Below are 13,581 nucleotides of genomic sequence, written 5' to 3'. Positions count from 1 at the left end.
CTGATTTCATATTTTATTATAAAATTGTCTGTGTTTTCTAATTTTAAATACAATGAATATGACATGTGTGATACCTATCAATATACGTGTGTTCGTATAAATTTTTCTTTGTGTCAATTCAGGACGTGAAAATAGCTTTGATAGAATGTTAGGAAAATCCAAGTATATTCTCTACATCCATAGTGTAATAACTGGCACATCCATAGTGTAATAACTTGCTGAAATGCAAATTTTGTTCAAAGTACCAAGATCTAACAGATGCTACTTTCTGAAGTAGGTACTAGATTATATGCAGAATTTACAAAGAAAGTGGCCAAAGTATCTTGAAAACACTGTAATGATATAAAAAGTAAAGAAAGCTGAAAGTAGTAGAGGACGTTGTGTGTAAGATTTGCTTGGAAGAAGCTGTTTTGTTATTATCTTTACACACACACACACACACGCACACACACACTTTACCCAAGAATAAGTGGTGGGTGTAAGGCCGGTTGCCTCGCCAGGAGCTTGGACACGTCCATCCCTCTCCATGCCTGAAAATTAGGTCACCAGGATCTGCACTCAACCAACACGCCCACCTCTGCACTCCGCACCAGAATCTGCACTCAACACTAAACTCTGCACTCGGCACCTAGCCAGCATTCAGAAAAACCCCGCCAAAATTTAAAAGAAGCCCCGCCAAAACCTGCCCAATAGCATTTTGCCCCATTCAGCCCACTCACCGGAAATATTGCCTACTTACCAATAGCAGCTTGCCCTGTCCACATCCTGTTTCTCCACAGCCAATCAGAATGCCTTCACTCCCTATAAAACTCCACGCCCAAGAGAAATCAGGCGTGACTTCTCTGGCCCCTTTCCCTGGGACCATAGAACCTTGTCCGGGAGTTAAATAAATTGGCATTTAATTTTCTTGTGCTGGCCTCAGTTTCCTCATTTTAAACTCGGCAATAAACCTTACAAGAGAAATAACCCTTACAGTGGGTTTGTTGGCTTCTCAGCTTAACTATGGTAATAGGGACTTCCACAGGCACGTTGAAGAGCTTGCTGTGTGTTGCCAACAGTGAGGCTAGCAGAATGGGATTGAGAGACTATGTTAAAGAAAACTTCTCTTCCTGGGTCCACGAGGTGCATAGTTTCAAAGGCAGGAGTTTCCCAGCTCCACGCCTCCATCGGGAAATCTAAAGTTCTTTGGGTTTCCCATGGTTCGCTAGGTATAGAAATCCTGGTGAAGCTCCTTTGTCTCAGAAAACCCTCCAAAAGCTCTGTGAGGAGGGGGCTCTAACTCAGAGTTGTGGACCAAGTAGCTAATCCAGTATCAGAGTCAAAGATCAATCACTCAACAGAAAGTTTGAAAGAACTTCTCTCATTGGAAATGAACATGAATGGGACGGGAATAACTCAAGGGTTAAAATACCACTGCTCCCTGGTATATGGATTCCTTCTCTGGATCCCCCTCCCATGGCAGCGTGGGAGCTGTCTTTCTCTTTCTCTCTCTTTCTGTGTCTAATAAATCACTTTTCTGCAAAACTCTTGGGGTCCATGATATTTATTCAAATGGCAAACTCATGGTGCCTCCAGGGGCCCCTTTTCCCATTCTTCCGGATAAGAGAGGCCAAGAACCTCTTGGAACTGGGAGGAAGAGGAGAGTTTTTGGCCCGCCTCCTCCCCTCCCCTCCCCTCCCCGCTTACAGGATGGTATCTGATTTCTGTTGGTATATCCAGAGGATAAACAATGGGTTTTCCAGAGCAAGGGAGAGTTAGTGTTGTGTTGAAATTGAATTTCATTTTCAATGTTTGTCTAGATAAAAATAGGTACATGTGTTTTCCATGGAAGAGAGGAGGGAGGGCTACGTGGGAAAGAGCGTCAGTTTGGAGCTGTTATAAATCTGGATGAGACCCACCTTCCAACAATAGTCTGCATGAGTGCATTGCCAAATCAGGCAAATAAACAGGAAACAAACAAACCAATCAAGTGTGGACAAGTACCACATAAAACCAGTTAAAAGGTATATTCTTTGTCTATTGTTGCTAATAGAGCTGCTAAGGATCTATCAATGCTTTCATAAAAAAGAAATATGTTTCAACATCTCTTAGGCTCAGAGATCACAAATCCTTTTTACAATAATACCAGTCAAGCAAGATGTTTTCTGGGAAGGTCACAACTCCAGTTATTTAAGTGTGGGAGGTCAGCAAGAATGAGAGAAGTTGACTATACTTCCCCTTTTTTTCTAGGTAGGAAATAGCCCATTTGCACCTGGTCCTACTGAGAGAGTGGGGGAAAGTTCTTCCAATTTATGTAAAGTATTGATCAACATGACGGACTTAATATTTTCATTTACTAACTTGAGCTTTCATGTACTAAGAAGACAATAGGATTTCTTTGTTACCCTAAAGAGTATTTAGAGACCACACCTTGGGTAACTTGAAATTGACAATGTTAAAAGTATTTACAACATAGAATTGGTTACCAGCAGTGAATCTGTATCCAAATGGGTCTGCAGCAACCTCAGTTCTTGCCTCCTCAGAAGAAATAATTCGACCTAAAAGGCAGGAGAGACTCAGGCAAGTCTTAGAGCAGGAATGAAAGTTTATTAAAAAGCTTTAGAGCAGGAACAAAAGGGAGGAAAGTATGCCTGGAAGGAGGCCAAGTGGGCTACTTGAAAGACAAGCGCCTGGTTTGAGTTTTTGACTTATATGTTGCATACTTCTGGGGTCTTGGGTTACTGCTATCCTGATTATTTTCTTGAGCTGTCCACATGTGCAGTGGCCTGCTACAACTTGGGAGGGGAGGATGTGCAGTGTGTTTACTGGAGTTCTAGGCATGGTCCCTTGCAGCTTTCTTCCCTTACTAGTAGAATGTTCCTAGGGGAAGGTCATATACCAGTTAAACTCCATCATTTTGTGTCTTAATGTTCATGCTTGAGCCAACTTGCCCAGCTGCCTGAGATCTTAACAGGAAGTGGCTGATCACCAGTTTCTTGTGTTTTCTATCTACTGGGAGACTGCCTTTCCTGGGCACTGGCTGTGACCAATTATTATTTTAAAGAGACAGTTAACAACCGCCTGACCACCTGATGGTCATCTGACATTCCTGGGTTGCTGAGGGGAACCCTCTCCTGCCCTGTTCAAGTCTGACTAGCTGCCTATCATAACGAAATCAGCAAAGGTTAAAAATTAAGTGTGATTGCTGGGTGCAGTGGCTCACACCTGTAATCCCAGCACTTTGGGTGGCTGAGGTGGGTGGATCCCCTGAGGCCAGTAGTTTGAAACCAGCCTGGTCAACACAGTGAAACCCCATCTCTGCTAAAAATACAAAAATTAGCCTGTCATGGTGCTGTACGCCTGTAGTCCTAGCTACTCAGGAGGCTGAGGAAGAAGAATTGCTTAAACCCAGGAGGTGGAGGTTGAAGTGAGCTGAGATTATGCCACTGCATTCCAGCCTGGACAACAAGAGCAAAATTCTGTCTCAAAAAAACAAAAAACAACAAAAAAACTCATGTCATTGATAAACAAGTGATATATCAATGTACGTCTGTCTTGTTTCACTTTTGTCTTGCATTAATTTAAAAAATCAGATAACACTTACATTGTAATTACAGTTGAAAAGCCAGTTGTTAAACTTTTTTATCAGCACACCACTATCCCTAGGGTTAATATGTTTATTACTCCAAAAGTGAACTTGTTTTAACAAATAAATGCTAGTGATGGCCTGAATTTGAAGAATAAATCTCCTCTTTCTTACCCCAGACACAACTGAATGTTAAGAGAAAAATAGGCAACTAAATAAAACACTGCATGTGAGTAACAGTAGGCTCCTTTCCAATTCTGACACTCCTTGCTTACAATATTTTCCTTATAAAACAATCCTGTAATATCCAGACCAATGGAACACTAGAAATAAGAACATAGCTGCACTTCTTATTGAAAGTTACAATAACATTTTGGTAGCACCATATGTGATTTTTCTGTTTAGTACTACAACAGTTCCCACCTAGCACCATAGTGACAAATTATAGATGCTCAACAAAATATTTTAAAATGGGGGAATGCATTAGCCAATTAAATATTCAAGTAATCTGTCAACCATCAATGAATCAAGTAGTCTATTAATTGCTATATCACAATTTATGTTGCCTTTGATACCTTCAAAATTTTATTTCTCAAATCTTATTTCCCCCACTAAAATATTAAAAGGCTGTGTCGGTTAAGTAATTTAAAGTTGTGAGGAAAAGAAATTTTAATTCAAACTGAACGAAAATTAAATGAAAAAAACATTTTTTTTTCATAGTCAGATACAGCTTGATGCAGTAATTCAATGTATCACTGATATCTACTTTCCTCTGATCCATTTCTCAGACCTAAGGTCCAATGTATTTCCATTCTGATTCTGGTTTTAAGTTAGCACCAGCCCTATGCATATTAATATCCAATAAATAATCAGTATTTCATTGGCCCTAGTGGTGCCTTTTACTCACACCTGAATAATATTCTATGTCCACAAAAATGAGACTCCCTGGGTGGTTTACTTACAGTTCATGGATTCTACCCTTGGGATAGTTGTGGGAAATAGCTTCTAAAAAGACATATGGACTGAAAATGGAAGGAAAATATATGTGTTGAGCCCTTTCAGAGTTGCCATTAAAAAGTGGCTGCCTCGGTGCCTGCCAGGGCACATTCCTCATCTAGGTGGGACCAATGTAACTAATCTTTACCAGTCGACTATGAACAGAATTAATATGTATCACTTCTAGGCCAAAGTGGTTAGGAAAGTGAATCCATTTTCCCTTGCTGTGGCTAGAACCCAGGACTCTAATGTCTGTTTAAACTAATAAATTTCAAGGAATCATTTATATTAGCAGCATAAATGAGATGAAAGGTAAGAATGGATGTTGGGAGCAAAAAAATATATATATACACCATGCAAATAATGCATAAATCAACCCAACATACAAATAAAAATAACAAGAGCAAAACCAAAACAATACAACAAAACACAGCAATTTCCCAATACTTTTTATTTGCTCTTGCTTGACCCTGGCATCAAGTCTGTATGGTACCTATAGTTTATTTATTATCAATATTTAAATGTCTTCCTACTCTTATTTCTAAATCTTAAACCTCCTAACTTGACTCTTTAACTGATAAAAGAATAGAGTTGGCCGGGTGTGGTGGCTCATGCCTGTAATCCCAGCACTTTGTGACGCCAAAGTGGACAGATCACAAGGTCAAGAGATCGAGACCATCCTGGCCAACATAGTGAAACTCCATCTCTACTAAAAATACAAAAATTACCTGGGAGTGGTGGTGTATGCCTGCAGTTCCAGCTACTCAGGAGTCTGAGACAGGAGAATCGCTTGAACCTCGGAGGCAAAGGTTGCAGTGAGGCGAGATCATACCATTGCACTCCAGCCTGGACAACAGAGCAAGACTCCATCTCAAAAAGAAACACACACACACACACACACAAACACAGTACCACTCAAAGGGTTCTTCTCCTTCCAGCTGCCAAGACAGAGTCATTTTATCAAGACAGGGAAATTGTGATGGAGAAAGAGTAATTCACACAATGTTGGCTGTACAAGAGACTGGAGTTTTGTTACTCAAATCAGTCCTATGAAAACTTGAGAACTGGAGTTTTTAAGGATAATTTAATGGGTAAGGGGTCAGAAAATGAGTAGTGGTGATTTGTCAGATCTGAGATGAAATCATAGGGACTCAAGTCAAAGCTGTCTTTTTTGCACTAAGTAAGTTCATGGGTGGGTCCACAAGACCAGATGAGCCTGTTTATCCATCTGGGTGGTGCCAGCTGATACACTGAGTGCAGGGTCTGCGAAATATCTCAAACACTAATCTTAGGTTTTAAAAATACAATAGTAATGTTATCTCTAGTACCAATATGGGACATTTAGAATCTTGCAGCCTCCAGCTGCATGACTTGTACACCCTATTTCTAATCTTATAGCTAATTTGTTAGTTCTACAAAAGCATTCTAGTTCCCAGGCAGGAAGAGGATTTGTTTTGGAAAATGGTTGTTATTGTCTTTGTTTCAAAATGAAACTATAAACTAAATTCCTCTCAAAGTTAGTCTGGCCCATGCCCAGGAATGAGCAAGCACAGCTTGGAGGTTAAAAGAAAGTTGGAGTCAGTTAGTTCAGAGCTCTTTAACTGTAATAATTGTCTCAGTTATTTTTGCAAAGGCAGTTTCACAGACACACATGCACATTGAAACCCACACTATACAAGCACATGCTTAAAAATAATTTACTCCTCAAGACACATTTTAGTTATGTACATAATTTGATTTTAACATGAAGAACTTCAAATCCTCTTTTTCAAAATGAAAACCATTTTTTTCTCTTCAGTTTATCATAGTTTAAAGTACCTCATTTCTGATAGTAGTAATAATTGATTGCTTAACTTGTTAAAAATTTAAAGAAAAATAAAATTTTATTGTATGTTCTCAGCTGCATTTAGGAATCTTGATGCCCATACTCCGAACTTTTAATCCCAATATTTACATTAATAAAGATACTGTTTATATTATTATGTGGTTACAGAAAATATTCTGTTGCAATACAGACTCTCTCATTTTCCTAAACAATGAACTAACTTACCATATAAGAAAAATAAATTGATCACCTATGCTATTAATGAGAAGATAATAACATCCAACATCTGATAAATATTCTGCAATTTCAGTTGATGTAATGGTAGATGGAAATCAGAAATTAAACCACTAACAACAAAAAATAAATATTAGGAAAAGGGTCTTTGAAAATATTTTAATGGCCATCCGTGTAAACTCCTCTAATACCATCCATAGAATAAGTAAATTAGCAAACTTTGTAGTATCTGCAGTATGAATAGAAATGACTAAGAAAAGAAAGAAGGAAAAAAGAAAAGAAAGACAGCAGAGAAAACAATAAGATAATAATCCCGAGACAGGTGGCTGCTTGGTTTAGCTGAAGTACTACAAGAGGGGGTAAAAAAAACAATAAAACAGATGTTTATCAATGTTTTGTTAATGTTTATCATTATTATTTTAATAATGTTTATCATTAATAAACATTATTAAAACATTAATATTAACATTATTTTAATAATGTTTATCATTCTTATTAATTTATTAATATTTATCAATCAATAAAATACAATCAATAAAATACATTCATAGATGATTCAATACTGAAGTTCTCAAAGATTTACAAATAACTGTTGTTATTATGGTAAAAACAATAGATCTCAAGATGGGGGATTTCAGTAGAGAAGTAGAATCTGTATACAAGTATCAAATCAAAATTCCAAACCTATGAACATAATAACTGTAATCAATAACTTCACAGATAGATTTAAATGGAAATTGGGTAAAGGTGATGGAATATTATTTAGTGAATTAGATGAAATAATAAAAAGTTCATTTTAGTTTAGTGGCTTTCATGTATATGTGTATCTATATTAAATATTATATATATATTATATATATATATATTTTTTAACAACACCCACAGAAAGGAATATATTTTACTAAACTAATAGTACTTTTCATGAAACAATATTTACTCTATTTATTTATATTTCATTTAGCTTTGTTCAATACTATACTAAGAGTATATTTAACTTCTCAGTGTATGTAGTATAAACATCACCTATATAAACATACTTCTATACAAACTATAGTTAAGCTTAAGAGCTTTTTCAATAGCTCACAAATAGAGCTATAAATAGAATTCAGTGGGTAGTGGCATAATGTTTTTTACATACCATGAGCTTTTTTAGCCATTACTGACAATACCTATTAGAAATTCTATTACCAACAAGTAAGTCTTAGCTTAAGCGTTAATAATTATTTGTCTTCAATGTTATTAATGTTTGTCTTTAATGTTTATCAATCAATAAAATACTTGCACCCACCTAAAATATGAAAATAGTTTTTAAGATAAATGCAAAAATTGGAAAGCCAAATTTACTCATACAAAAAGGAGTAAAAGAAACACGGAAAAAAATTATTGACTTGATGAGTTGATACGTTTTCTGATCATTGCTCTATAGCTATATTTTTCTTTCTGCAACACAGATGAATCAGAAGGATGGAAGATGACACCCAGGAGAATGTTGCTTCATTGTAAATTATGATAAATTAATATCAGATATCATTATAAATCCAAGTTTCTGACTTCATTAAAGAAAGGTCTGGAATATTTTGTGAATGATTTTAAACTAAATGTCTTTTCTGATTATATACCACATTCAATTAGCAGTCTATTAGATTGGGTTGATTGGTTAGAGTAAGTATTTTACATTCTAATTTTATTTTTGTATCTGAACCATGCTGACATATTTCATTTCACTTTACATCTCATGTTTATCTTCTATAAGAAAGGGGATAGTAACACAAATTTATATAACAAAGATATTTTGAGTTGATTGAATAATGATTGAAAGACCTATCAAATGATCAGTGCTATAACATTGCCAATAAGAGTTATGTTTATATAACTGGTAAAAAATACATTTAGTAAGCTAGTAATATTATTTATTATTTTCTTAATATCATCTTGACATACCTAGAAATTATATTTTGGTAACTGTCATCATATTGCCATTGTTGATTAATTTTGGCCTTCTACAAGGTATAGCTTATAATATCTTTCACAAACAAAGTTTTATACTTAGTCACTAGATAATTATTTCATTATCACAATAAGATAATGCCTATTTGTGCATGATCCTCTGTGAAGTACTATACAGAAAAGTTTTACTGAAATCACCTAGTCAAGTATTTTTCATCTGCTAACCCACCAAGCCTTAAATGGCACTAAAGATCAACATTTTTTTCTCTTTCTGCTCCACTGGTATGTTTTTTCAAATGAAAGCAAAATAGTACATTAGAGAAAATGAATATTGAAGCAAAAAGGAAATAGGTTTGCATTCTAGTGCATGATTAGGAGCTATTTCTCAATCTCAAAAATACTTGTTGGGCATGGTCTGTCATCAGTGATCAAAGCAAAGATCTCTGTCTCTATGTTGCTTGATATAAAAAATGAAGTCAGCCATTCCTCACTCAAATTCCTTACTTGTAAATGGTAGATAATATGATTATAGTATATTATTCCCAAGGTCGTTTTGACTATTAAATGTATGTATCTTCATATCAATATTTATATTGACAGATATACCTATATTTTTGCATTTATTTAACACATTTGCATTGATTTAACACATGTTGTTTTACCCTAATAGAGTCAGTAATATTTTCCTAAGCCAGTTTGTATATATTTTGTGTTTTTTACTACCAACTTTTTTTTTAATCATACTTTAAGTTCTGCACATTTATGTGCAGAATGTGCAGGTTTGTTACACAGGTATACATGTGCCATGGTGGTTTGCTGCAGCCATCAACCCATCATCCACATTAGGTATTTCTCCTACTGTTATTCCTCCCCTGGACCCCCATCCCCCCCACAGGACCTGGTGGGTGTGTGTTGTTCCCCTCCCTATGTCCATGTGTTCTCATTATTCAATTCCCACTTAGGAATGAGGACATTCAGTGTTTGGTTTTCTGTTCTTGTGTTAGTTGGCTGAAAATGATGGTTTCCAGTTTCATCCATGTCCCTGCAAAGGATATGAATTCATCCTTTTTTATGGCTGCATTGCTACCGATTTTTTACTCAAAGGAGAAATGTGGCTTTCTGTTTTCTTAATGACTGTCATTGCTGGTGTGTTACCAAGTCTTCTCAGACCTTATTGTCATCTGTGTCCTATCATATTGGCACTATCACCCACTGCGAGCTGTTATGATCCAGGCTCAACTGCTAGTAAAATGATGTAAAGAATATCATCGTTTCAGTAATTGTTTTCCTTCATCTCCAAACAAAGGCATCAGATTACTTTAAATACTAACAGTCTGAATAATTACATACTCACTGAATTAGATCAATAAATAGTCTATTATATACATGCACAGACTTTAATATAAAACCCGAAACTATAAAAACCCTGGAAGATTACCTAGGGAATATGATTCTAGACATTGAACAGGCAAAGATTTTATGACTAAAATGCTAGAAGCCATTGAGACAAAAGCAAAAATCGACAAATGGGATCTAATTAAAATACAGAGCTTCTTCACAGCAAAAGGAACTGTTGAGAGTAAACAGACACCTTCAGAATGGGAGAACATTTTTGAAAACTATGCATCTCACAAAGGTCTAATATCCAGCATTGATAAGAAACCTAAATAAATTAATGAGAACAAAACAAGCAACCCTATTAAAAAATGGGCAAAGGAGATGAATAGATACTTTTTAAAAGCAGAGATGCAAGCAGCCAACAATTATGTGAAAATAAGTTCAACATGACTGATCATTAGAGAAATGCCAACAAAACCACAGTAGGATACTGTCTCACATCAGTAAAAATGGCTATTATTCAAAAGTCAAAAACTAACAGATGCTGGTGAGGTTGTGGAGAAAAGGCAACACATACATTGTTAGTGGAAGGGAAATTAGTTCAATCATTGTGCAAAGCAGTGTGGTGGTTCCTCAAAGGGCTAAAGATAGAACTACCATTTGACCCAGCAATCCCATAACTGGGCATATACCCAAAGAAATATACATCATTGTGTCATAAAGACACATGTACAAATATGTTCATTGCAGCACTATTCACAACAGCAAAGACATGGAATTAACCTATATCAATTAATGGCAGACTGGATAAAGAAAATGTGGCACATATAGATCATAGAATACTAAGCAGCCATGAAAAGGAATGAGATTATGTCCTTTGCAGGAACACTGATGGAGCTGGACGTCATTATCCTTAGCAAACTGACTCAGGAACAAAAAATAAAATACTTTATGTTCTTACTTATAAGTGGGAGCTAAATGATGAGAACACATGGGTACATAGAGAACAACAACAGATGCTGGGGCCTACCTGAGGGTAGAGGATGGGAGGAGGTAGAGAATCAAGAAAAATAAGTAATGGATACTAGGCTTAATGCCTGGGTGACAAAATAATCTGTACAATAAACCCCCCATGTCACAGATTTTTCTATATAACAAACATTCACATGTACCCTTAAACTACAAAATAAAAATTAAAAAAAAAAAGTAATAAGAAAAAAATACTGATTTCTCATATACATGTGTGCACATGCACACACATAGTCAAATACACATATAAATTTGTCTTATGCAACTTTTTACTTGCCATAAATTACTGCTGATGAAAATATAGTCATTTTAAAAACATTCTTTCAATAAGAATGTTCACATTGAACTTTCGTATAATTGGCCATTGCTGTAAAGAAAAATCTCCAGCCGGGCACGGTGGCTCACGCCTGTAATCCCAGCACTGTGGGAGGCTGAGGCAGGTGGATCATGAGGTCAAGAGATTGAGACCATCCTGGTCAACATGGTGAAACCCCATCTCTACTAAAAATACAGAAATTAGCTGGGCATGGTGGTGCGCAGCTGTAATCCCAGCTACTCAGGATGCTGAGACAGGAGAATTGCCTGAACCCAGGAGGCAGAGGTTGCGGTGAGCCGAGATCGCGCCATTGCACTCCAGCCTGGGTAACAAGAGCAAAATTCCGTCTCAAAAAAAAAATCTCCAAAGAAATAGTGATGTTACTAGAAATTAATAGAGAAAATGAATGAAAGTGGCCTGCCACAGTGTGGTAAAATTCTAGAGTTCTAGAACTGTCCAGATGCCAGCTATGAATATGACTTTGGCCTACTTATTTAAAATTTTATGGCTTCAGTTTTCACATCTATGTACAGCCCAAGTTTATAAAATATAGTATATTTAATACAGGTAATAGTGAAATTGATGTAGGTATTAGTAGGAGATTAAAACATTTAGACTTAGAAACTTGTATAAGAGACTTAAAACTTATTTCTAGCGAATCATTACTTATACTTCAAATTTGGAGCAGAAGCTTTATTTCAGGAGGTGATGTTCTCCAATTAGAGGGGAGGCAAAGCAGACGGCCCACTCTGAGTAGGCAAGTACTTCACTTTGGCAACAGGAACTCAAGAGCTTGTTTCAAAGGACAAATGGGCTGGGAGATGTATGCTCTATATCTCAACATAGTAGCTACAACCCAAAGATGCCTTGTTGGATCTATTCTGATTACTACTGTAGGGCTCAGGTGATGTACAGCTGACGGAGGAAGAGTAACCTGTTATCTGCCTGTGACAGACTAAGTAATCAGAGTTAAGAGAAATCATAATACAAGCAACAACTAACATCTATTTAATCCTTACTCTATGGCAGTCACTGCTCCAAAAATAGACTAGATGTTAGTCTATTTTTTTAAACATATGTGATAAACACTATTACCATTTTCATTTTACAGATGAGAAAACTGAGGCACAAACTTAATTGTTCAAGAATATGCAGCTAATATTTGGTGAAATCAGTGTTAGAACACGGACAGCTAGACTCCAGAGCTCATACCTTTAGCCACTAGGCTGGCCCATCAAAGGCTGGCCCAGATCAGTTGCTCCTGAGCACATGGGAGAAAACAAGCAGGGATAAAGTTCCCTTCAGTGCTGGAGGTAGATTCAGTCCTGCCCAGGTTGATTTTTATACTAAATTAAGTCATATGGACAATGACTAACCTGCAGAACTAAGTTAGGCAATGAACTCTCTCTGAATAAAGAAAAGTGTGGGAGCTGTAACTTCTGGGCATCCTCCCTCTGACACAGAGTTTGTGTGGGCTGAGACCAGACTGGTCTCCAGCAGGGGGGCAATGGAGAATGTGGAGCTGCTTCCAAGAATAACTGTATCTCCACAGATAGGTAGAAGGCTGGTGGGCTGAGGGGTTAGCAGGCCTATCATTTTATATATATAAATATATGTATATCTATCTGTCTGTCTACCTATCTACCTATGTATCTATTGACACACACACCCCTCTCTCACTATATATATATATATATATACATAATTCATTTTACATAAAATAAATTATATGTGTGTGAGTGTGTGTGGGTGTGTATAGATTAGATATAATTTTTTTACCAAGCAATTGACTTAATCAATGACAATAAAATGGACTAGGAAAGGCAAGAATGTGTTTCTCCATGACCAGACATTTACTGAATATCTACTATTTGATCAGAATGGTATTAGAAATGAACATAAAAATAATTATGACATATCTAACTTTCAAGGGATTCTTTCTAAAGGAAATAATGTTATATATTTTTTAAAATGTAGATTAAAATCATACTTAAAAGTCTACAATGCATGACAAAGGAGTGTGATAGACTGAGTTTTGAAAGTGTAGAGTATGAATGTGGTGAATTATTCCTTTGGCTCTTGTAACTTTTGACAGAGAACAAATTTGTAAGGCTGGAAGCCATTTGTCTGTCAACAGAAATGTCAGCAAAATTCTCACAATGCAAGTCTTCTTAGGCTGCATAACGATTCAATCCTTGCTTACCTTTTTCTTTCAGGTCAATTTTTCATTAAGTTAATCATAATATAGATGATATGCCTGAGTTGTAGTCTGTTAAGTTTTTGTTCAATATTAACTTTTCATTTGAGACATGAGCAAGTCTTTGCATTTGA

Source organism: Callithrix jacchus, chromosome 14 (genome assembly GCF_049354715.1).
Source record: "Callithrix jacchus isolate 240 chromosome 14, calJac240_pri, whole genome shotgun sequence".
Lineage (NCBI taxonomy): Eukaryota > Metazoa > Chordata > Mammalia > Primates > Cebidae > Callithrix > Callithrix jacchus.
The sequence above is the reverse complement of the archived record's forward strand: the minus strand, read 5'-3'. Positions refer to the sequence as shown.